A 27,606-nucleotide genomic window follows, 5' to 3' on the forward strand; every position below is an offset into this window, starting at 1 on the left:
CACCTTAAGGCTGGATCTTAGCATATGCCCACATTGGCATCTCTTCCATCCAGGCAGCTGGAAACCAATAAGCTTTAATAAAACTGAATCTACTGGGGGACATGCATTCAAACTACCACATTCCACCCATGGCTCCCAGCAGATTCATAGCCATCTAAGTTGAAAATTGCATCCAGTACAAGTTCAGAAGTCCTCATGCTCCTTTCTTACTTGGATGCCTGCATCATTTCTACCCTCTCCATAAACTTGATGTCCTAATAAGATTTTTCCCTTGTTCACTGTCTAAGGCTAATGCTACTAGTAAAACAAAATAAACTATATGGTTTAACATTGTAGTAACTGCCACAAAATCAAAGTCTGAGTCTCATTTAATAGAAAGAGATTAGATGGAGCACTTATAACTTCTGGGCTGAGTATTATTTTCACATCTGTGGGAATAATCAACATCCCCCTGTCCTCTGAGTTTGCTTAATTATTATTCTTTTAAAATTCTTATGATTATGATTATTATTTTCAAGTATATTTCATATGGATACATCATGTTCTGGGGTCCCCATTTCCCTCTTCCATGCCCCATTCTGCTAGGGACCCTCCTCAGAGGGTGTTGCAGGTATTCCCTATGGGGTGGTAGGTTATGTGGCCAGCATTCAGTTATTTTCGGTGAGGGGAGAATACCTCTGGGCATGATGTCTCAACCTGTAGTTCTTACAATCTTTCTAGCCCTCTGCCACAAAATTCCCTGAGCCATGGTGGGTGAGTTTTAAGTCTACTTCAGTGATAAGCTCTTAGATCATCTGGATTTCTGCTTTGGTAGGTTTTGAGTATTCTCTGCTTCTCTCTTATACCCTGGTGCTGATTATCAGGTTCACTATGGGAGCAGAACTCTTGCTCATCTCCCCAATTCCTCTGTGGTTTCAGCTGTGACTTGGCTGAAGTGTGAGGAGTATTTTATCTCCTTGGGTCTGACCACCTTCTGAAAAAGAAGAAAAGATTCTCCAAAGGATAGTGAACATAGTTTAAATGAGATAAGCATTATTAATTTAGGGAGAATTTGATGTATGAAACCTTTCTTTTAGCCAAAGACTAGTGAGAGTTTGACACTGAAGAGCTTAATCTTGGTTGCAGGAGAACAGGAACAAGATAGCTTTTTATTTTATTTTACTTTAAATTATATTTTATTTTAATATGCAATCAACCAACCAAGAACCAAGGCCAAAATGGAACATGAGTGCCAATTGGCCTGTCTTGGTAGGACTAGAACCTGTGTCTGATCCAGTCTCAAAAGATGGTTGCAAATAATACTTCTCAGAAGCATCTTCATCTCTTTCTTAGCTTGGCATACCTGGGTCAGCCTCTTGAATCCTCAAACCTATCGGATCTCTCCCTTACACATCTGCGGCTGATGTGACGTTTATCCTAATTGGATATTTAATCCACAACAATGATATCTCCTTGATCTTCCAGTTCTCCTTTTAGTTACTTCTTCCTCTGGGAAAGGGGGGAAATTTTCCTTTATTCTTGGTATATCGAAGACAAACCCAAAGTTCTTTGAGCAGATCTATATGGAGCCCAGTCAATCTCTGCTAAACCAAAGATAGTCAGAGGGAAAAGACTTGACAGAGAAAAAAAAAAGTTATATACCTATATACATACACATATATATATTTACATATACATATATATATAAACAACTAATGTGTGTGTGTGTGGGGGGGGTATTTTATCTTTAACAGCTGTTCTTTACAAGGCTGTCAACTTCTGCCTTTGGCTGGATACTATTAATAGAGTCACAGAGTTAGGCTTTTAAAGGATACATCAGAAGTTAGGTATCTTGGCTCATGCTTGCAATAGCAGTATGTCAGTGGTTGGGCCTGGAACATCAAGAGGTCAAGGTTAACCTCAGCTATGTAATAAGTTCAAGGCTGTCCTGGGCTATATAAAAATACATATTAAATTAGGCATTGGTTCTGCTTAAAACCATCCAATGGCATGCATATAAGTTAAGTCAGAGAGACCAAAAGTGAGGTAAATTTCAGTACTTAAACCTGCATGTTACAGATCTCCTTTCTATTTTATTCCCTGTTATTTTTCAGGTAGTCAGTTTATCTTTTGAGGCTTTTATGAGTCAACTCATCTACACTTAGCTAGTGTATGGAATAGGCTCTCAATGACTGGTTGTCAAAATGACAAACAAATGAATATGCGTTTTGCATGCTAATTCTCTCTATGTCATTACACAGAGAAGCATCTGATCTCCCAGGAGCTACCCCAGCTGAAACCATAGCTCTACTGGAGCTGAAGGATTGCTCAACCTAATTAGCATTGCATACAAAGGAACTGCAGAGCAGCTCAGTGCACGTGGAAAGAAAGCATTTATCAACTCCAGTACAAAGCTTATAAGCAAGATAGCAACAGAATCTACTCTCTCATTCCTTTAATTATTCTGGCAGCCAAAAACAGGGGAATGAGGAGAAATATTGGAGCACAAGAGAGAGCACTGCTGTGGTTCTGTCCCACGGATATCATTCCTTCCCACGTTTTCCTCCCTCCTCCTGGCGTCTCCACACTACCTAATTTCTCCATTGCCATACTCACCTAAGTAAATAGTCCTAAGTCTTTGAAAAGTGAACTCAATCACTCTAGAAGGGAATATGCCTACATTCTAATACTGAAGAGCCTGGCTTAGTTTAATTAAATGAAAATAAAATCTCATTCAATGTTTTACATAGAGAGAAGGCAGCCCAACTGAACCCAAAAGACAACAACAGTTCACTGGAACACAAATTAACAACTTTGCCCTTCATTTAACTATTTATCTTTTGTTTCCTCCAATCATTAATTCATGTGATTTTAGTAGATAGGCCTAACTTAAAGAGAAGAATGTAGGATTCATATGACATGATTATGTGGAATCTTGCCAAAGGTTTTAGTCAATTTATTAATTAATGAAACTCCAATAGATACCAACATTAGTTCAAATGAAAGTTTAATTCCCGACATTTGTATTCTCTACAGGACAAATTAATTTGCATTGCAGTGAGCAAGGATCATTTGCATTGCTGTGTCATTAGTGTTTCTCCAGGTTGATTGCCACTTCCCTCATTGTTCACCACTAAGCAAAGGCAGATTTGCACAGCCCAGTTGACTCAGGCAATCTCCAGAGACTTTACTAAACAATGGTAATTATTTTGCCAACTTCCAAGAAATGGGCAATTTTTTCCTGATGTTAAAAAAGTAATTAGCATACAGAACTGTAACTTTACAAGTTGTACTAAAAATTCATTTGAGCATGAAAAGAATTTGGACATCTGTCTTACATCAGAGAAACACCGCGCATATGTAACAATTTTTCAGTGTTCTCACTTGACTCATGATATATGTATATATACATATATCATAAATATATATATATATATATATATATATATATATATATATATATACACACATATATATATATTCATTCTAAGGGATTGTTTTAAAAATAATAAAATGATTACAGTGTTTTCATCCGTGCAGGGAAACTTCCATTTGTCATCAGTCTTGACTGCAGGAATGACATAAGAGCTCAAATAAAGGGACATACTGAAGCTCTATTTACATTTATTATTCTCCATTTTTCATCTTCACATGTCTGCATCCTGAATGTTCTGTTAAGCAAACAGAAAAAGTTATTTTCTCTTTGGCAAAAGTGAGCTCACAGAATGCTGCTATACACATTGTGTAAAACAGTTTCAGAGTTGCACACTAAGGCACAGAAACATAAATATCTCCATTCTCATGAGATTTCCCTTTCTACACAGGCTTGCGAGTAAGCATTTAGATTTTACAGTTCTTTGTGCTTACAAATTAAGACATTTTTGGAATTGCAAATGGACTCAAATACCTTCTAATACGAATGTCTTAAGGAATTTCTTCCTTTAACAGAGAACTGTATCCAAGGGTTATTTATTATAAAATGCCTAAATTTGAAAGATTGGCCGTACAAGTCTCCACTGCTATGTCCACACCCAGTTGTGCAGATAAAGTGGAATTAAATCTATTCTAATATCATATGTTTTAACTATTAGCTATACATTTATTTGTTTTACAACTGAAGTGGTTGGCCTTGGGAGATTGCTCATTTGGTAAACTGCTTGCTCTGCAAGCATGAACAGTGGATTTGAGCCCTGAAACTACTAAAGACGAAGGCCTTTTATGGTTTGGTACACTTATAATCCCAGTGCTGCAGAGGCAGACAAAGGTGGATCTTTGAGAGCCAGCCAGCCTCGTCTAATCCGGGAACTCCAGAGCAATGAAAGAGTCCCCCACCCCCACCCAACAACAACAACAACGACAAAACTGGACAGACAGCACCAAAAGAAATGCTGGCAGTTGCACTGTAACCTCCTCATGCACATGCACACATGAACGTGAGTACACGAATGAAAGACGTGTTCAAGAAGTAAAACTGAAGTTCAGATCCTGGAAAGAGCATTGTTATTATTGCTAAGCATACACTCATGTTTGTGTTTTATCAAACTAAATAAATCACATTTTTATGTTGCATCTTTTCAGGAGCAGTCTCTTCCTTCACTGTCTAAAAGGGAACTTTTTCAGGGTATATTAGTGAAAAGCCCAGCTCTCATTTCAAAGGGATATTTTATGCTGGAGCCAAATTTGAGTGATAATGGCCTCTGAACAGAGATGTACACTATCTAGCACCAACTCCAGCTTCAAGCATGGAAATGGTTTTGTAAGTTTTTGTAATTATAGAACAGAAGAAAGTGATCAATCAAGCTATTTTTCAATCATCTTATAGAAACATGAATAGGCAGGTTAAGGCAAAGGAAGGAGCTCTCTGCTGCAGATTTCAGATGCTAGCTCATGACCTTCTTAGCTCTTGGGGTGGTGTAAGCTAATGGTCTGTTAATGCATTTCACAAGGTTTTGCTTGATAATTACAACAATTTTTGGTCAAACACAGAGGTTGCTATTTGGAGCCAACCTCACCCAAGGTAATTTAGTTCCATATCTACAATATTCAAAATCTCCACATTCTCAAAGATATAACTAGTCAGTTAGCCTTGTAGCATATTTAACATAGGTGTAAACTTTCATTTTCTGGGAATATAAGTACACCGATCTCTTCCATTACTTTTTCTTATCATCTTGGATATAATGTAAAAGATTCATGATGGTGAATATAAACATACCCCATCTCTATCAGGGTCAAGCTCTAGATACAATTGATGTAACAGCATTTCTAATTCTTTAATGAACTAACATCTTGCTCTAATTTACTTAAACAGGTCTTTTCAAATGTGTAGTTATTATTCAGCTGTTACTATATGGTTACTATTCCAATTTAATCCTGACAGATGTTTTTGTATACTTGAATAAATATCACATGCTTTACTTATTATTTCTTGATATTAATCCATGTTGATAATAAACATTTATATCTGTTAGGATGCGGTAAAGTTAAAAAAGGAAAGGAAAGAAAAAGAAAAGCAAGGAAATGGTTTGAATTATAAAATATAATATAATATAATAATTATTATATTATATAATTTTTATTATTTGTATTGACAACTTCCATAATTGTAAACAATACCCCATGATAATTTCCTTCCTCCCCCCACTTTCCTCTTTGAAATGTATCTTCATTTTAAAAGGAAATGAAAATGGAATTTTTTGGCAGTACTAACCAACAAATTTGTTGTGTAATAGGGTTGATTTATAAGGATATGGACAATAGACTGCCAATGCATTATGATTTATAGTTATTGTTTAAGAAGATGTTTCTGGGCTAGAGAGATGGATTCGTTTTTAAGGCACTTGCCTGCAAAACCTAAGGACTCAGTTTGATTCCCCAGACCTCACATAATCTGTCTCAATCTTTTGAGGATTAACAAAAATAATAAAATATATTTTAACATAGCTTTAGGCTTAGTGGTTAAAGCACCTGCCTGTGAAGCCAAAGGTCCTGGTTGCAATTGCCCAGTATCCATGTAAGCCAGATGCATTAGACAACACATTAGGTGTCCCATGATCTGGAGCTCTCTCTGTGGCAGAAGACTTAGTATGCCCATTATCTCTCTCACTGTCTGCCTTTCTCTCTCTCAAATACATAAGGTTTTTACAATGATGTTTTTGTTAGACTTAAAATATGTAAAATTAGATTAGTCATATTACAGAGTATTGCTCTCATATATGTTTCATTCTTTATTTAAATGCTAATATGAGTAGAAGTGTTATAAAAAGCTCTTGTTATTTAGCTGGCTCTAAAATTGATCATTCTCTTATTTCTAATCTATTCTGAAATGTCTTTGAACTATGAGTGTGATTCAAGAAAAATTTAGTGCTACAATTAAGATTTTGTGCCCATGGATATAATAATTATTTTAATACAATTAAAAATTAAATTAATGTTAGTAGATACAAGTAAATTTATCAGTATAACTTTGAAACCATGAAACTAATCAAATGTAAGTAATTATATAAAACAATGAAATTCAATTAGATATTTATTGCTAATGAACTAAACAATTAAATAACCATGATCAGCGCATTACTTTGGTAGCAATGCAAGTGGATCACTACTGAAAAATGGAATAGGTTGATTTTAGTTCAGAATTCCTCTTCTAGATGTGGTATGTAGGTTCAATTTTTAACTAGTTCTATCTATGTGTGTTATTAAACTAACTTTAATTGCATAAAATGTTTTTGGACCTGTTAGGTCAGGCATGGTTGCACACATATTTGATTCCAGCACCCAGGAGGCTAACATAGAAGGACCTTTGTGGGTTTGAGGCCATGATAGAGCTGAGAAGTGAGTTCCAGGTTAGCCTGGGATAGAGTAAGAACCTGCCTCAAAGAAACAATCAAAAACAGGTAATAGTAATAGTGACTATTGTGGAAAATAATTATTAATGCCTTAATGTTTATCTCAATTATTATACTATGATTGCATTGATATTGCATGTGTAAATCATTTATTCTCATACAGAATTCACTACCTACTGATAACTCATTCAGTTATTGTCCACAATCTAAAGTTAGAGAATTCCTTTTACATGGTAATAACATGCATGAACAAAAACCTCCTGGATGGACCTGATGATGGTTGAGATAGAGAAAAAAAAGAAGTAATAGACGAAAAGACACCAAGAGAAGAAAAATGGTTATTTTGAGATCAGGGTGTTGAAAAGTGTATGACATGGAAGAGCTTGTAGGAAACTGCCGAGGTCCAGCCTCCGCAGGGCATTAGATCTAGAAGGGGACGTGTGGAGTTGGCATTGGGAGAAAATGATTAGGACCAGTATCTCAGCTGAGGCATACTGGATGCAGGGCAAGAGCTCTGCTTCTTTATTTGTATTTTTACAATACAGTATAGCTTTGCAAGCAAGGCAAAGCAACCTATTAAAGTGGCATCTATTCTCTAAGAAATCTTGCACAATATTACTCTTTTCCCTTCGTTTCCCCTGCTTCTGCTTAACTCATGAACCTCTTGCCCTGTAGACATTCTGATAACTTCTTAAACAAGAAAGTCAGCTGGGCATGGTGGTGCATACCTTTGAGTTCAAGGCCAGCCTGAGACTACATAGTAGATTCTAGGTTAGCCTGAGCTACAGGGAAACTCTACCTTGAAAAAACAAAAACAAAAACAAAAAAGTCAAAAATTGCAAACTGGTTAATATCTTACCCAGGCTCATGGAAACTAGCCAAGAGCCCTTGCAGGCAGCTCTTGAGGCTATAAGGTGATAGACATTTATGATCTCAGAAAGGGCTGTGTTAGCCACCCTCGACATAATATTACCTTGTGGCCTGAATGACAGTGCATTTCCTGTTTCTAATCCAGTACTGACTTAATTGTCTCTCTATGACCTTTTCTAGTTGATCCATTTTACAGTTTGGTCCTGACTTTGCAAATCTCTCCATAGAAGGAAGATATTGATATTTAACTCTTTTCCCATCTTTCCAGGCCATCTTTACTCCATTAATATATGCCCTTGTATATGGTAAGGGTTGATATATCCAACCAGTGTTTTGCATTGATGTTTTTCCTTTAGGATCCCACCAAACTCTATTGTTAATTCTGAAAGTTACATATTCTGTTTTATGTCCTTGTGTGGGCCCAACCAGATTATTTGAAAGATGTTGACTTTTGCTCCTAGCATTTCAGGTTCCGTTTCAAGTAATTCATCTGTAGGTTCAGGAAATGTGCCCATTAATTCATGTAGTCATCTCGACAACAAGTAATGTTTGTAAGTAAGGTTTCTTGGGAACAACTGGTAAGGCATGTAGCATAGCATTGCGAGGAACATGGCTCATTAGGTGAAATAAGTAAATAAATACAATGGTGGTGTTAAGAAACTTTGTTCATTCAAACTAGTCATAGTTTCAGGATCCATAATCTGTTTAAACATTACAGCCTCAAAATTTCTGTGGAAATATTCTTTTGCCATTTAATCATTGGTGACTGTATAAACACATCTGAATTGGATTCCCTATTACTACTGAGAAGGGGAAAATGAAAACAAGAATAAGCAACAGTATACTTATGATAATGCCAACAATTTCCAAGAAAGAGAGCGGTAGCGCAGACTGTCAGCAGCAGGCATTGTACGCGGTCGCTGAAAGACCTCGGTTTTGCCAAGGGAAGTCTCAGATTCCGCAACTTTGCAGGAATCATCAGCACCACACTCCAGAGCTGGCTGCTGCAGCTGCTTGGCCACTGCCAGGAAACCAGGGCAAAGCATGTTCTGTACTCAGAGGATGGCGTGTCAATAGGATAGGTAAATTAAGTAGTGGGAAGGAGAAAAGGGAAACAGCCATTTAGCCCAAGACGACCCTTGGAGGGTTATCCAAACACTTATTATATGAAAATGATCTATGCAAAAACAAAGATAGGGTACCTTGGAATTAAGATCCTTAAATATAGTTAAAGAATCAGTCACTATTAGTATATAGTTTCTTCCTGATAGAATCCAATTTGTTTATACTTTGAAAGACTGAACCATACTTTATAATGATCAAAGTCAGCAGAATTATGTAGAATTAATTAAATATAATCAAAATTAAGTGGAAAACTAATTCCTGAAGTAACTTGTAACATCTCAGTTAAAAAGTAAGACAATATTTGGGTCAATATTTCTGACAAGAGCTGTATTAAGAAACTATTAAATTTTTAAGGTTATTTGGCCATCTGCCTTCCCTTAATCAGTTTTAACAGAATAGGGTCTCACAGCAGGTATAGAAAACAAGGTAGGATGATGTGATGTTATAAGACTAAGAAATTATTTGGGTCACTTGTGTTTAAAAAGGTTGTAAATTAAAACAAAGATGTAGTTTTATTTTAGTGAATGTTCCTCATTTTCTTTGGGCTTTCAGTTTGCGTACATTCAATGATGGTGACATAAGAATTAGCATTACCTCCTCACATTTTCTCATAAATGTGTAAAGAGAAACTAAGGTCACACACTGGCTTATGCAACTCCACCTCTGAATACTTTTCCTTTTATATGTCACCCAAGAGTGCACATTCTGAAAGAATTTGAATTTTCAGTTTTCCAGTGGCTCTTATAGCAGAGGCCTTGTCCCTGGAATGGCACTAGGAAGAGCTGGTGGCATAAACCAGGCCTGAGGGGAAATCTTTACACGTATAGGACTGTGATGAGGCTCAGGGGATACTCAGCTTTTCTCCTCTCTCTTTTGTCTCCCAGAAACAAAGGGAGTGTTTTGGCTTTATCACATGGTACAGTGACATGCAACTCCTCCACAAGAGCAGGACACATGAAACGTAGTTCCTTCAAAACAGTGAGCCACAGTGGTGGTTATCCATCCAACTCTTTCTGGTATTTGTTGTCTTGGTGGAAAGCTAACTAAAGCACATTGATATTTTCTAGGCCCAAACTTTCTTCCTTTCCCAATATCTGAAAACAAATAAAGAAATAATTAAGAAAACATTAGCTGTCCATTGATATCTATAAGTAACTTCCTCTTGGCCCTATTAAGTATGGCTGTATCTGGCCCTGCTATATAGTTCTCCTACAAAATACTGTAGAAAAACATAAAAACTGGAGAAACTACAGTAGGACTAATTGTCAAGAAGCTACACGAACATTAAATCAACTCTCTTTATTCAAAAGTCTTTCCAACAGCTAAAAGGTGGAGTTGCATGAAAAATTAACCCCATTTTGCAAAAGAGCTAACCTTTATAAAAATATGATTTTGGTGTCTTTCATAAACTCTAATAGTGACAGATCAAAGATACTGTAAATGTGAGAGTTTAAAAATCATTCTATGTGTAATAGCTAAAACATTTCTCAAGAATTTCAGGGTTTAGCTCTGCTATTGATTGCTTTGATAAATGTATTGTTGGATTCATTTGATGGTAAAACATATCCTTTTCCTTCACAAAAGAAAGAATTATTTACACACAGAATCTTTCTTATTTTTCTTATTCTTCATCATAATCAGGATGCAAGTGATATATAATAATCATTATGCCTATGAGTTCTAAAGATGAGATTTTATGGCAAGTCTCTGTGATGTTAGCTATTAACTCTGGGATGTTAATAGTGAAATGTATAGAAAGTTCATTTTCTGTAGTATTAATAAAATAATCAAAGAACTAGATACATAGATAGATATCTATTTTCATGAAAAGGAAGATCAAGTGCTGTCAAGATATTATTTCTTCTCCTTATGAACTACAGATTCAATTAAGACCCAATAGCAACACCAGGAAATTATTTAGTGGCAATCAACAAACTAAGTTTAGCATTTATATTGATAGATGAAAGATTTGGTAAAACCAAAAATATTGAAGAATGAAAATTTGGTGGACAGGTACTACTCAACTTCAAGGCTTAGTTTAAAAGTACAATAATTATCTCTGTTCTATTGATGAAAGTGCAAGATGCATCAATGGAACAGAACATAAGGGCCAAAAATAAATTTGCATAAATATAACTGTTTTGTTACAAATGAGAATAATCAATAAAATGGAGCAAAAGTATATTGTTTCTAACAAATTGCCTTTGCACAACTAAATACTCAAATATAAGTTAGGAAGAGAGGTGAGGGGAGAAGGTGAGAGAGGAAGATGAGAAGCAAAAATCTTAGGAGGAAATTGATGCCAATTTGGGTTCATTGACAGGATTTTATGTAGAAAAAATCTATAAAAGAAAGAATTGATTAGGTATACTTAATGCTAACTTAATATTTTTGTTTGGTGAAAGATAATATCAACAGATGAATCAAGGGTTGAGAGAAAATATTTGTGGAAGACATCACTAATAAACACTATTATCCAAAATACACAGACACTTTTAAAAAATCAACAATGATAAAATAAGTTTAATCACAAATTAGGCCAAGATGTTAACATATAATACATTGCTGACACACAGGATATATTCAAGTTCCAATAAAAGCTTAAGACAAATACAGATTAATTCCTATTTAAGCAATAATGATAGACTTATTATTCTTGCCAAAACCAATTATACTGAAACAAACTTGCAGAGAGACAGTATGGAGAATTTTAATTTTTGTTATTGACATACAAAATGTTAAGACATTTTGAAAGACATTTTGGAATTTTCTTATATACATATATACTCCAAAAATTCATTACAGTAATGTCTGCCAAATCCCAGAACTCATATTCAATTTCTTCTCCATTATTTAGACTTTCACCAACTACACCAGAAGCATTTTCCAATTATCTCCAATGGTCACCATTGTCATTTATCTATGTGTCTATGGTCCTTACTCTGTCTTGCCATTGATGTTCACAATGCTCAGTTCTAGTCTCTTTTTCATGACCTACATACTCCCATATTCTATATAACTGCTATATCCCATCAATACTCAAGGTGAATCCTCATATCCAGGAAGAATGAATTGCAGTCTTCAAAAATTATCTTTCAAGACTATGATTTCTATTTTTGATTGCTGCAAGAACAAATTCTTAGAATTTATATCTGATAATTATTCCCCACCAAGCTCTTCTCTTATGGAATTTTTAGAGTTTTTTCTTTCAATGGGTAAATTATAGTAGAGTCTAACCACTTATTTTCCACTTAGATGAAATAAATACCTGTGTGAAATACTCATGCACAGGTAGATTTAGAGGTAGGAAGAGATGATAGGTTGATATATGATAGCTAATATAGGTTTTGATTAGATAATGGAGGGTGTTGCAAAGTTGTGAAGGGAAATACAACAAGTCTGACTCTCCCGTTTAAAACATCAAGTCTAAGAGATGACATCAAATAAAAATATACTGCGTTCTTCATGTCATGCATAAATTTAGTGAAGAGATACACACAGACATATTAAGTCTTAATATTCTAAGTTAAAAAAAAATAGGAGTGGGCTGGAGAGATGGCTTGGCGGTTAAGCGCTTGCCTGTGAAGCCTAAGGACCCCATTCAAGGCTCGGTTCCCCAGGTCCCACGTTAGCCAGATGCACAAGGGGGCGCACGCGTCTGGAGTCGTTTGCAGTGGCTGGAGGCCCTGGAGCGCCCATTCTCTCTCTCTCCCTCTATCTGTCTTTCTCTCTGTGTCTGTCGCTCTCAAATAAATAAATAAATAATTTTAAAAAATAGGAGTTATATGGAAATTTTTCTAAAATAGCAGATAGTTTTATGACAGGATATGCCTAGTCACCATGCAATCTAGACAGGAAAAGTATGAAAGCAGTTACATTTTGTAGTAGAAAATACCCTGAAACAATAATCTATCAGAATGGTGGGTAGAATATGGCAGCTCATATTTTACCAAAGGGCTTTGGGGTAAGAAATCCAGAGTGAAGATACTATATATTCTGTAATCACCACTCCATACTTGAGGAAATTATTAAACTGATTTCACCTGTTTTGTTTCTTTATGAGGAAAACCAAGTTAATAGTTGCTAATGAGTTTTTGGGATAACTAATGATATATGGATGGAAACATCCATGTAAAATATGAATGTTTCAGGGCTGAAGAGATGGCTTAGCGGTTAAGCGCTTGCCTGTGAAGCCTAAGAACCCTGGTTCGAGGCTCGGTTCTCCAGGTCTCACGTTAGCCAGATGCAAAAGGGGGCGCATGTGTCTGGAGTTCGTTTGCAGAGGCTGGAAGCCCTGGCACGCCCATTCTCTCTCTCTCCCTCTATCTGTCTTTCTCTCTGTGTCTGTCTCTCTCAAATAAATAAATAAAAATTTTTTAAAAATATGAATGTTTCAGTTTTGCTTTTCTTCTTGACTCAACTTATTTCAAAAGTTTCTAATCTATTTTAAGATTGCTTTCAAAATTCTCTAACACTTTATATAAAGTTTATTACTCTTTGAATTATTCCTAAAAGGAAAAATAATACAGAATTATACCAAATACCTGTTCCACAAAATAAATTATTCAGTAAAGCTCATTTTCTTACACTGTGATGTGTTACAGTATTTAATACCTAGGAAGACTACTCACTTTTAGCACAGGTTTCATATATTCAGAATAATTTTTAACAATATGATTTAATCACAGCTTGACGGTAACTTTTCACATACATTACTTTTGTTAAAAGGCTTTTAGGTCTTTAAATAAATATGCTTTACAGTGCAAAGATTATTCTTTTTCCTGCGTGTTCTTAAAAGAGCCATCATACAGATTTAGTCAACACAATTTCTCTGAGACAATTCCTTCAAGGGGTGGCAGACGCGAAGACCCTCCTCCAAGACACCTGTGTGATCCACTCTCAGCATGTACTTTCATGGTTAGATGTGGAATGTTCTCAGTCAATGCAAAATGAGCAATAATGTTAGCCAGTTACTTCTCCTTCTGGCAATAGAAACCAGAAACATGGTTTACTTTATTGTTCACATATGGTGTGTGCGTGAGAATGGGTGTGTGTACATGCTATGACATGCATGTGGTACTCAGAGGCCAACACTATGTATTGGTCCTTGCTTGGTTTAGGACCTCCTTGCTGTTCTGCATGTTCTGTGCTGAGTTCAGGGATTCTCCTTTTTTCCATCTCCTACCTCGTTATAGGGCAAGGATCGCAGACAGATGCCTGTGCGGCTGCCCTTCAGTTTGTGCTGCTTCTCGGGATCTCAGCTCAGGTGGTCACACTTAAAGCAAGCACTTTTTTCCACTGAGACATCTCTCTACCCTCACCCAAAATTGTAATGTAACATATTCTACTCAAATCCTATATGGTGTGCACACTAAACAAATCCCTGTCAAATGTTTAATCTACTTTTCTTCCTGTAAGTATATTTTATACTTAGTTCAATAGATAATACACTAAGTATCCTTAACTATCATGATTTCCCTAATATAGGTCACTACATGTAAATGACATAGTAAATTCTATACACGGAATTAAAACTGTATTTATAACTTCTCAAAACAATTGAACAGTTGCACTAATTTGTGCGTGGCCACTTAGCAATGAACCCAACATTTGAATACTTTGTATGTGTATTGCAATTCTCAGGGGTTTCCTTTGAGGGGATTATATCTTAGTTCATTTATTTATAAATTTAATGTTTTCTACATTTTCCTGAGGGATGTAACAGTGGGCAAGAAGACTGAAACTCCCTTGTAATTTTGAGGCTAATGATGCTATCAGAACAAATGAGAATTTTGTATCCACTTTAACGAAACCATAGAAAATGCAAAACTGGAATTCTTATTTGGAGAGAGAGAGAGAAAGAGAGAGAGAGAGAAGGAGGAAGGGATGGAGAAAGAATAAAGGAATTAGAAACAAAGAAAGAGTGAAAGAAAGAAAGAGATGAAAGAAAGAAGGAAGGAAAGAAAGAAAGAAAGAAAGAAAGAAAGAAAGAAAGAAAGAAAGAAAGAAAGAAAGGAAGGAAGAAAGAAAGGAAGGAAGAAAGAAGGAAGGAAGAAAGAAACAAAGAAACAAAGAAGAAAGAAAGAGGAAGAGAATGGATATGCCAGGGTCTTGAACCACTGCAAAAGTCAACTCCAGATAAGTATGCTGCTTTGTGCATGTGGCTTTATGTGTCCTGGGACATCAAACCTAGGTCATTAGGCTTTAGCCGAAAGTGATTTAACTGTTCAGCCATTGTACCAGCATATTTTTCTATTAATTTTAGCCTTTATATTTTCATCATAACAATTGTTACAACTTATTTATTTTGCCTTCATTGTTGATAATTTTTACTTCAACATTTATTCTTTATAAGACAGAAACATTACTAAATACATTTGTAAAATATGGAAAAGTATATATATTTTGTTAAGTAGTGTGGGTGAAAAGAGAGTAGGCAATCAATATGTTTATTAACATTTTTATTTTAATATATGTGAAATATATATATATATATATATATATATATATATATATATATAAATTGTCTTTATAATTATGTGGAGAAACTTTTTTGATTTACAGTAATATATGTTTTATGACATATAGAATATAGATTTAAGCTAAAAAGACATGACAATTAAAAGGAGATAATTTTGGAAAAGGAAGATAAACAGTGAGGAGGAGGGCATAAGAAAGTAATGAAGAGTGAATATGACCTGTCATCTATCTTTCTAACCTATCATCTACCTATATTAAAATGACATAATGACAAAGGTTACCTGTTACAACTAACGTACATTAACAAAATAATAAATTAAAAAGCCAGAAACAAACCAATTTGATGATTTGTTAGTATTTAGCATTGTTTTTCTCCCCCAAAGCAGTATGGCCATGCCTTGCCTCTTTTTAACATTCTAAATGATTTGCAGTATATAAAGAGAACATACCTTTAATGCTTAGTCCTCTAATCTACCCCTTACCTTTCTCATGAAACAATTGTCCCACCATAGAATCGTCTATGAAATCATTTCTGGTGCTTGTTAGAGCCTTGTGTTCTCCATAGGAAATACCTGTGTTTGGTTGGAAAGTAGACATATCGGTGTGCTCTGCATATCATTTCTTTGTTGATTGGGATATTTTTTTTTCTTGATGAAATTTATGTAAGGTCAAATGGCACTGGCATTGAAATGAGACTATATAATGTGAATTATGTATGCATCATTCCTCCAATATTTTCATATTTTCATTCCTCAAGCTTACCAGATTCTAACGTGAAAAAAAAATGTAGAAGGAAGGAAAGATGGATTTAAAGACAAGACAGAAAAATATAACTCAGTTATGTTATGCATGTTAGAAAATGTAAATATTTGAGCTATACAAGTAGAAATCATATGTGTAAACTTCAAAGGAAAATAAATAAAAATGCTTCAATATTTTTAAAATATTCAGAGTGAATTAACTAAAAATATTGACAATCTATCAAAAAGTTTTAAACAAACATCAACCAGAGACATTCTAATGATCAGGAAATGGTAGTACATTCATGATAAACTAGACATTATCAGGAAAAAGAACACTGAATACTGCCAAAATGTACACATCCTTTTAAAAAATTAAGTAATCAGCAGGATGATATAAGTATCACAAAACATTTTAAGTGAATGAGCATGAAAGGAAGCACTTTTTTCTGTGTCAGAATAATTGGTTTTGAGTGTCAGTGCATTTTCTTTCTTCTTGTTTTTGAAATAGAAATCTTACAGAATGCAGTATTAATAACATCTTAGAATTATGTAAGACCTTTAGGATGTTTTTCTTCTTTTACATTCCACCTGCTCGGCTTTCATAAAGTCATACATTATCTGCATTTTCATTGTTTTGACATTTCTGTTCTCTTAAGGTTTTGCATATGCATTATTCAGTGCTTAATTATGTATGCATACAAATGTGCATATGTATAGGCATATATCAACTTTAGAAGGTAACACTAGTACTTTTTTAAACATTTAAATGATTCAAAGTGTATAAAAAGAACTTCCTTTTCATGCCTAATCCTCTAATCTACCCCCCATCTTCCTGTAAAGAAACAAGTGCTCTTAGTTTTTAAGGGATTAATTTTACATATGTATGTATGAATATGAATTATAGATTTAATATAGTACCCATATAGAAGAATGCCACATGAGCTATATATGAGTATATGAGGTGAATAGTAGCAGTAATTTTCAAAATATAATCTCAGGAAATCATGGTGTACATGACCACTTGCATGTTACACATGACAGTTGCATTCCAGCTCTGTATGTAAAACAAAACAAACAAACGATAGGCAAGAATGCCACAGTGTCTACTGAAGAGGCATGGGAAGGTCAGAGTCGGAGAATAACCTCTGAGCTCCTATGTGGGATTGTAGATATTCTGTTCTGAAATTGTTGCTAGGGAATATTGTTTCTAATCAAATTTAGTGATCTTATTTTGTGTATTCTTTACTGTTGCAGTTGCCTTTATGTTAGGGCCACAAAGCACCCAACACAAAGCAACTATATCTATAAGCATAGCGTACATATTTACATATGTTATATGTTTTGCAGAGAAGCTTACGAGAAGGTAAATTGCAGGAAGGTGTCATAACTGAGGAATATTTGCATTCATCACCTTTTCATTTGACTGTATTATTACATAAAATTGTGAAAACTAATTATGTATAGCATAACAGATATTGGTTCTGAATTATATCACTGTCTGTGAATCAGATATACTCTTACATGTTTTTACCTAATAAAAAGCTGTTTGGAGCAAAAAAATATAGGAACCTGAATATATTATGTCCTTGGGCTGTCAGCATTTATCGTGAAGTTTTCGTAGTGACATTGCCCTAGCTCCTTAACTTGTGAAGTCAGCACAATATTGAGACGCCCAAAATGAAGAATTTAGAAAAGTGCTCAACGGACTTTGCATGTGCTGAGTTATGAATCATAGTAGTGTGGCATATGTTGAATTATTCAGAATGCATAATCAGATAGAATAAACTAGATTGTGTGATCTCATTTTTAATAATAAAACATAGTTTAATGATCAAGCCTATTATAGTTACAAAAAACTAAAACTAATAAAAAGAGAAAAATAATTTTCCAGATATTTTCAGACCAAATATTAGCTATGATTCCAATAAAAATCTACATAGTGGGCTGGAGAGATGGCTTAGCGGTTAAGCTCTTGCCTGTGAAGCCTAAGGACCCCGGTTCGAGGCTCGGTTCCCCAGGTCCCACATTAGCCAGATGCACAAGGGGACGCAGGTGTCTGGAGTTTGTTTGCAGTGGCTGGAGGCCCTCTATCTAGCTTTCTGTCTGTCGCTCTCAAATAAATAAATTAAAAAAAAAATCTACATAGTATGTTGGTAACTAACTGCATTAAAAAAAAAAAACCGGTCATGTTACACTTGCATTTAACTGTGATGGAAACAATCAACCCAAAGAACTTTTAGTAGCAATGAAATATTGATTCTAACAAGAATTTGACATTTTTACTAATATTTCTGGTCCCCTCTCCAATTTTATTTTTCTGGATTACAGGCAAGAGCTCCTGGTGAACCCTGCAAGTTCTTGTTTACTTTGATTTTCCTCCTTTCAGCCATCTGAATGCTATTTATAAGCATGAAATACCATGCACACCTAGCCAGCTCAGAAAAAATTCTCTCAGAATGTAATTCAGATCAACATTATCCAAATTCATCAATAAGCTTATTGTGTTATAAATCATTTAAAATCTGTGAATAAAGCTTTAACATGATTGTGTTTTCAACTGACCATATGAGTGCAGAGCTAGAAAGCCCTGTGGAGGTTCTAAGTCACCCAGCTTTAATTAGGCAATTGAGAAACAAAGAATCAAATTATTGGATTAAGGCTCTCTATTGTGATAGCTGTAAATTGAAAGGAAGTTTGCAGCTTCATTCTCTTTCCTAGTAAACCATGTAGTTTTGGGCAAGATACTCAAACTTTTTACATTATGTTAACAGTAAGGGAGTCTTATTAAAATGTAACTTTTGATCTACATCAAAATATGTAATTAATGAAAATTTTTGTACACATTTTTGGGACACAATGTCACAATTCAATACATATATACAATGTGTAATTATGAAATTGGATTAGCAATTCCTTATTCTCATATATTAATGTTTTTATGTTTATAGAACCTTAAAATTCTTTTATATCTACCTTGTAATGCATAGTTACTTGTGGATCATAGTTATTCTCCTTTCAGATCTTCCATGTTATAGAATCTACCAATATGTTCACTGACAGATGAATGAATTAGAAAGAAATGGGATATACACACAAAATAAAATATTATTCAAACTTAAAAGTGTATATGGAGTTCCACTTGTATGCCCTTAATCCCAGCACTCGGAAGGCAACTGTTGGAAGAGTGATGTGAGTTTCCAGTCATTCTGGGCTAGAGTGAGACACTACCTTGGAAAAAAGAGAAAATGATAAGATCTAGCATTTATCAATAGAAATACAGGATCTTATGCTAAATAAAATAAAGTCACACAGAAAAACAAATGAATACTGCATGACTCAGTCACTTTGGCCCATTTGAACTAATGTTTTATATTCATTTCTTTGCTTATAAATTTTTCTGTGGTTTTTAATGTTTGAAGAAAATAATATATATTTATATATTTATTTAAGAGAGAAACGGGGCAAAAGAAAGAGAGACAGAGAGAGAGAGAAATAAAATGGGCATGCCATGTCCTCCAGCCACTGCAAATGAACGAATGGAACCTGGGTTCTTTGGCTTTGCAAGCAAGCACCTTAAATACTAAGCAATCTCTCTAGCCTGTGTGCTTTAACTATTATGGTCTATGCACCACATTTTAAAGATCAAGGGATTCAGCATCTAATTTTTTTTTTTTAATTTTAGCAATTGCAGAGATTCCCACAGATCATATGCAACTACTTAAACCCTTCCAAAATTTCGTAAGCAAACTATGCTTGGTGCGCTGCAGTGATGGCTTGGTGGTTAAGTGCTCTTCCCAAGCAAGCATGAGGACATGAGGACACAGGCCCGGAAGTGCCCAGGTTTGAATATCCAAAATTCTTGTGAACCTGAATTGATCACCAAATTCTCCTGTAATCTCAGTCCTTCAGGAAAGACAGGACACCTGAATCACTGGAGTTCATGGGGAAAACGGCAAGCTGCAACATCAGAAAAGTCTTCTCAAACAAGAAAGAAGAGAAATGGAGCTGAGTACTCACTTATGCTCTAGCCTCTGAAGTTGAGTCACCGCACCATAGAAGAAAGCCCTGGCACTGAAGGAGCACACACATGAACGTGGACCCCCCCACACACACCCCATAATCACCCACATGAGCGTGGACCACCTCCCCCCACACATGAGCATGGACCACCCCCCCCACACAATCATGAACCATCTACATACACACACACATGATATCTCACTCACATGAGCATGGACAACCTCCATACACACAAACATAAGCACACACATATACACACACACCATAACACATGAGTGTGGACCACCTCCACAGACACATACCCCATACCTCACTCACATGAGCATGATCCACCTACACACATACACACACACACACACACACACCCCATATCTCACTCACAAGAAAAAACAAAGAGGATATATAGCATGCTAACAGGTCATGGGAAGAGAAGACAACTGAAAGAAAGGCTCATTTGCTTGTCCCTCAGTTCCAAAGGAACCGTTCTAGGATGGCTGTGAGGAGGATATCCAAGACTTGCTGCTTGCGGGTAGATGGTACGGCATAAGTTGGAAAGAATTTTCATTAGATATCTACCCTTGCTATGAAGATTAGCCAACATAAAGAAAATAAAACCATTCATGATCATCAAAATCTGGGACATTAAATAGAAAATTATTTATTTTAGTATTTCCAAAGGCAAAAATGCTTATTTTAGCAAAATAATTCTACCCATAAGCTACGGTTTACCTTATCTGTTCATAGGAGACAAAATTTTCCTATATAAAACACTGAGGCATATTTCTTAGCATACAAACTCAATTATGTTTCTTTATTTTGCATTTGAATAGATATACTTTCATTCCATGTAGAAAAATTTTAAAAAGTACAAATATATGTCCCTTAAAAGGAAAAGCATTTCTAACAACATTTGCTTTAAAATGTTTTTTGTTGTTGTTGTTGTTTGCTTTCAAACATGTGTTCTCCCATGTGTTTGTGTAATCTATATCTGGAGTTAGGTGCAGCCGAAGCAGCAATGTCTTCCTCATCAGCTCTGAGCTGCAAGCCAGCTGCGCAAACACACAGGCCGACAGAAGCATCCAGAGTCTCACAGGTCAGCTTCTACATCTCCCTTATCTACAGTATTCAGAAAATTTCACTTCTTACAAGTTTATAGGAAATACAATCCAAAGAAATTGAAAATCTGCGAAGAAGAGAAGCATCCCATGTGCTTTCATCGTCAGTCATAGATTTCAGCTCTACCAACACCTTGTCAAGTTCTCCAGGTCCAGTGTCCCCGAGGATTGCACCACTAAACCACTAACATTTGAGCTTTGTGACAGGAGGGTGCAATTTCCAATGACAAATTACTTATATACACCAATATGCCTACCAACCAGTATTTGTTGCATTAAAAAAAAAAAAAGTATTCAGGAATAGGAAGATCTTCCCATCACTGGGTAATCCACTAACATTTGAAATGGAAACATTGGAAATGAAATGAAAAATTCACTAATTTTATTGTATTTTCAAAACAATGAAAACATTGTGAACATTGCATTAGTAATGGGATATATCAAATTACCATACAAAAATTTTATGCAAGTCACTATTTCTTTGTGTGGTTGGCATTTTATGGTACACCAACACACTACCTCAGACCTGTATCTTCAGGCATTATTATTTTAGTCACATAAAATTTTTGAACTCTTGAAGTTCAGGATTGCTTAGAAATATACCTAAAAGTATTTAAGCATTTCACATGATTACTATTCTATTAATGCAGTTTCATTATAACAAAACTTAAATATACAGATTAAACATTGGTGAATGTATGAACTCTAAAAATAAGTGCAATTTATCCAAAAATATTTCCATTGATGTTATTACAAAGTGGTATCTAAATTTTCAAACTTTGTCCTAGTGTTCATTGATATTGCTTAATTGTTCATTCGTTCAGAATTGTTGCACATCATGATGAACTGCAAGACTGCTGATTTACAAGGATGTGTATCCTCAAAGCTAAAACTGAGCAATTTGTGTTTTGGATGTTTGCTCAGGATCCACAACTGCAGATTCCATTTTTGCAGTAGTATGGTGTGGTACTTACAGTCAACGGCCAGACTCAGTGCTGTAGACAGTCTCACGACGGCTGTCTGATTAGTAATCTCTGATGTGTCATCGTGATCAAAACCAGTCTGATTAGCACAGAGTGGTAATAATTGGTTATGTAATTGTGACTGCAATTTTTCATTTAATTCATAATGGTGTAAACAACTTCTTGATAAAAGACAAGGAGACGCTGACCTCTTTGGCCTTTTCTAATATAAGATGTCTAAAAACTCACTAGTATTGCACCGATATAATTGCAGTAGAATAGAAAAATTCAACTTTTGACACTTGGTATGGTGAGCTTCTTGAGTTTCTAATCTTTTAATATCTATGTGGCCCAGCATCAAATTACTTCATCCTTTTTCTCTTTTTCTTCTTCCTCTTTTATTTTTATTTATTTATTTATTTATTTATTTTTGAGGTAGGGTGTCACTCTTGTCCAGGCTGACTTGGAATTAACCATATAGTCAGTCGTGTGCCACCATGCCTTGCTCTCTTTGTCTTTATTCTGTAAGCAAGGAAGAATGTCGTGGCACAATGTCTAAATTACTGATAGTGAGTTTTCTTCCAAAAGGCTATCATTCTCTAATCTATTTTCAAATTTCATGTCAGTGGCATTGATGTGACTACTTAACAATTCTGTACAGTGTATAAATGGAATAGAGACAAGACATCAGTGAAAAAAATTCACATATAAAATTTGATTTTACATTTTCATGTTGATACCCAAAATTTCAGCCAAGTCACTATTTCTTATGTTCACCCTATATTTTGTTTTTAATATTAAATTACTTGAAAGGAGAGAGAACAAAAGACAGAGAGAGAGAGAGAGGGAGAGAGAGAGAGAGGAGAATAGTTGCACTGTGCCTCTAGCCACTACAAACAAAATCCAGGTGCATGTGACATTTTGTGCATATGTATTTTCATCGTTGCTGGTGAATTGAACACAAATTATTAGGCTTTTCAGGCAAGAATATTAATTGCTAAGTGACCTCTCCAGCTTCCTTTTTATTTTTTATTTGTGAGTGCAGTATGTGGTTTGTGTGCATGTGTGTGTGTGTGCTTGTGTGTGTAATGAAGACACTATGTGCTGTGGGCAGGGAACACAGAGAGATCTGGCTGGAATCTGGAAGAGAATCAGACCCCAGACAGCTAGACCAGCTAATGCTGGAAAGCACCACATTAGCTACTGGTGGAAGGTGGCCAACAACTGTCCAAGCAACCAGGGGTCTACGCTGCTCAGAAGCAAACACCCTGAAGTGATGCTCACACAAGTGCAATAGTAGCACACACCCTTAGTGAGTAACCAATATCTTTCTGACTGGCTGAGAGATCTGCTCAATGGCAAGGAACCCATATCTGGAACTGGCAGACAGGTCAGAATTCTATGCAGGCAATAATTTTGCTCTTCAATGACAAGATCCCACTAATTTTGGGCTAAAAGAGGAACTACATCCATCAAACTCGCTCTAAATTAATAATGCTTACCCATCTAACCCCATCGATAATCTGCTTTTCTGTTTTCAGACCTGAGGAGATCAGCCAAGCCCTAGCTGAAACCACAGAGGAATTGGGGAGATGAGCAAGAGTGCTGCTTCCATACTGAACCTGATAATCAGCACCAGGGTGAAGGAGACAGACCCTGAGGACACTCAACACCTACCAAAGCAGAGATCCAGAGGCTCCTAAAGGCCCATCACTGAAATAGACTTAAGACGCCCCCAACATGGCTTGAGGAATTATGTGGAAAAGTGGGTAGAAAGATTATTAGGCCCACAAGTTGGGAAAATATGCCTACAGGCACTGCATCACCCCAATAACTGACTGCTGCTCTCAATGCATAACCCATAACCCCATGTGGAAAGCTTGCAACCCCACTGAAGATGAGGGAAAGGATGTTACCCACATGTGATATATCTATACTAAGTAGGTCTGTAATTAATAAAAAAGGAGAGTATTAAAAGAAGTATATGTGAGAAATAATTTAGGTTTATTAATAATCTATAAAGATTTAACATTCAGTGGTAATTAATATATCTTCCATGATCAAAATTTGCCACAATCTTAAAATAACTTACCTATAGACATCTGTAGCTGATATCATTATTCATAGGTGAAACTCCAACTATTCATACTAAGATCATAAAATGAGATCAAGATAAAAATATTTTCTCTCATATTTAAAATAGTCAAAAATTAAAGTTCTTTCCTGGAACAAAATATGAAATGATGAAATGAAGACTGAAAACTTTACATATTCATGTATAAGAATATTCAATAATGTAAAAATTTTGTCCTTCTAAGTTCATGTGTAGATTTAATAAAACAGTATTCAAGAGCTCATAAGAAACTGTATGCATATTTATAAAAGAGCCTAATATTTGAATCAAAGAGCCAGATTTTGTGTGAATATATGACTAGTATAATATTGAAATGGTATGTAATTTTACCCGAATATTGAGAAATAATTTTGTAACATTTGCGAAGGAAAATATGCTTAGGATCTGTAGCTCTGAAATTCTGTATTTATGTGTATACACAAGAAATACAACAAAGGGAAAGTTCAATGCGTATTTATTATTACACTACTTGTTATAGCAAAACCATCAACACAATCTCAGTTTCATCTGGTAAGTTATCTTGATTTTATCTGACAGACAACTGTAAAAACATTAAGTTAGAATTTCTATTATTTATTTCTATGTTTTGAGATGGGGTATCACATAGAATAGGATTGGTATGTACATGAAGATGATCATAAGCCCTTGATTTTCCTACTTTCACTCCATTGTGCACGGATTGCTATCTTGCACCATCAGGCTTGGCAGACTACAATTATTCACACGTAGTGTGGTGGCTCAAAGCACCAACAACAGCATTTGGGAATATGAGGCATGTGGACTGCAAGGATTTTGAGGCCAGGCTTTCATTACTTCAAAGACAACCTGTGGAACAAGGCTGGACCTTGTCTCAAAAATCTCAAGTATGAGTATTAGAACACAAAGATGGTCAAACAGTTGTCAGGGGAAGCCTTACATTATTAAGTTCTATTAAGCACAACACAAGATTTTTGAATTATACTGTCATTCTTCATTTGATTTTATAAGATAAACACTATACTAAATTTTATTCACTGCTGCACAGCTGCTTTCAGTGATTGATATAGAATCTACCTTGTAGTGTGAAAACTTATCAATGAAATGGGAGGAAAGGTAAATTTCATTCAAAAATAAGGCAGCATTTTAATTTCTGTGGTTGGACACAGCAATCCCAATTAATAACTACAAATACCCCTAGAATCAGATAATACTTTATTTGAAGCAAAGAAACACATGAAATGTATTTAATATACATTTCAGTTGAAACATCTTTCAACAGATAACTGACCATTGAGATAATGTGCAATTCTTCAGAGTTCCTGTCTTTGTGATTTCCCCTGTTCACATCAAGCTCTTAGAGAAAACTGGCAATTTTCTTTGGCAAAAAAAGCAAGAAGTCACCTTGTTTAAAGACACCCTTTGCTTTCACTATTTATATGAACCCAGTTATCCCCTTTCTGCCCAAATATTCTATATCTTCCCTTTTACAGTACAGAGATATTTGCTTAACTATGCTAATAGCTGCTCACTTGCCTATAGCTAAGTACTGGAATCAACCCGGGTGCCCATCATTAGATGAACAGGTAACAAAGTTGTGGTACAGTGATTCTACTGTGGTGGTTGTGGTAAAGGATGCTACTAGGCAGCAAGGAATAGACACACATCCTCAGCGAACTCACAAAATCACAGAAAGATAAATGCTACGTGTCCTCACTTATTTGTGCTTCCTAACCTGGAGCAGCTGGAGTTTCTGGCATACCTGGCGGGCAACTCAAAGCCTAGACAATAGCAATATAAGGGTTTTGGAGGAGAGGAACGGGAGGCTGGCAAAAAACAAACATAAAACTAATTCCAAAATGAACTTGTACCATAAAAACCTTTATTCCTGGAGACAGAATAAAAGATAACCCTCTGAAGGAGGAAGGGTGGAACACCTAGAAAGAATGGCTCTGCAGAAGTGGGATAAAGCCCAAACTTAACTCTTTTTTTTTTTTCTTTTTTGTCTCTGGCCTTTAACTCTCAGTAGCTGAAATTTGTTGCTGCACAATGAATTGTTGATGGGAGAGACCCATGAGATCCCCAAAACAAGACAGTTTTCTGTCAAAGCACTTGATTACCTGCTTGAAGCAAACGGTAAGACCCTATTCCTGAAGACACCATATGCTGCTTACACAGAGCATGGAGAGACCTGGATGGACTCCAGAAGAGAGCCAGCCCCCAGACAGTAAACCTGACTAGTGCTAGAAAACTCTGCAAGAGCTACTGGGAACGGTGGCCACTGAAGGTCTGAGCAGCCAGAGGTCTAAACTCCTCAGGAGCAAACACCTGGCAGTATGTACACACAAGTGCAATAGTGGCCCTTGGCCTTGATGAGTTACCAGTTGCTTTCAGATTGGCTAAGAGTTCCACTCAGTGGAAAGGAACACATAGCAGGAATTGGGAAACAGTTCAGAATTCTATGGTGACAAAGATTATGTTCTCCAGTGTCAAGCTCTCATTAGTCTTTGACTAAAACATGGGTTACATACATCAAATTCTCCCTAAATTAATAATGCTCATTCCATTTAAGCTATACTGATTTCACTCTCCACTAGAGAATCTCTTCGTTTATTTCAGAAGGTAGCGAGACCAGAGGAGATAAACCACCCTTTGCACTTGACCCAAGCCACAGCTGAAACCACAGCAGAATTGGGGAGAGGAGCATGAGTGCTGCTTCGATGCTGGACTTGATAATCAGCACCGGGGTGAAGGAGACGGACACTGAGGATACTCAGCACTCACCAAAGCGGAGATCCAGAGGCTCCCAAGAGCTTAGAAGTAGACTTAAAACTCACCACGGTTTAGGGAATTTTGCGGAAGGGGGGGCAGAAAGACTGTAAAAGCCACAGATTGAGACACCATACCCGGAAGCATTCCCTACAACCCAAAATAACTAACTATTGCTCCCAAAATGCTTAAACCACAACCCTATGGGGAATACCTGCAATCCAACTGAGGAGCGTCCCCAACAGAATAGGGGCAGGGGTAAGGGAAAAGGGGGTACTAACACATGATGTATCCATAAAAATTATGCTGTTAAAAATAATATTTTAAATGCTAAAATATAAAATAAAAAGACAGAGGAGCTAAAATCATATAGTCATATTAATAGATGTGGGGAAATAAGTCATCCATTCAAAAACAAACTAGTAAGTTGCCCATAGATATATAAAAAGTGTTCAGCATTCTTAACTATATAAGGTGACTTAAAAATATCTTGAGATTTCACCTCATGTCAATCAGAATGGCTATCATTAAGAAAAATTTAAAAATGTTTTAGTAATAATAATAATAGTGAAAAGCATTCCCGCT

This window comes from Jaculus jaculus, chromosome 4 (genome assembly GCF_020740685.1).
Source record: "Jaculus jaculus isolate mJacJac1 chromosome 4, mJacJac1.mat.Y.cur, whole genome shotgun sequence".
Taxonomy (NCBI): Eukaryota; Metazoa; Chordata; class Mammalia; order Rodentia; family Dipodidae; genus Jaculus; species Jaculus jaculus.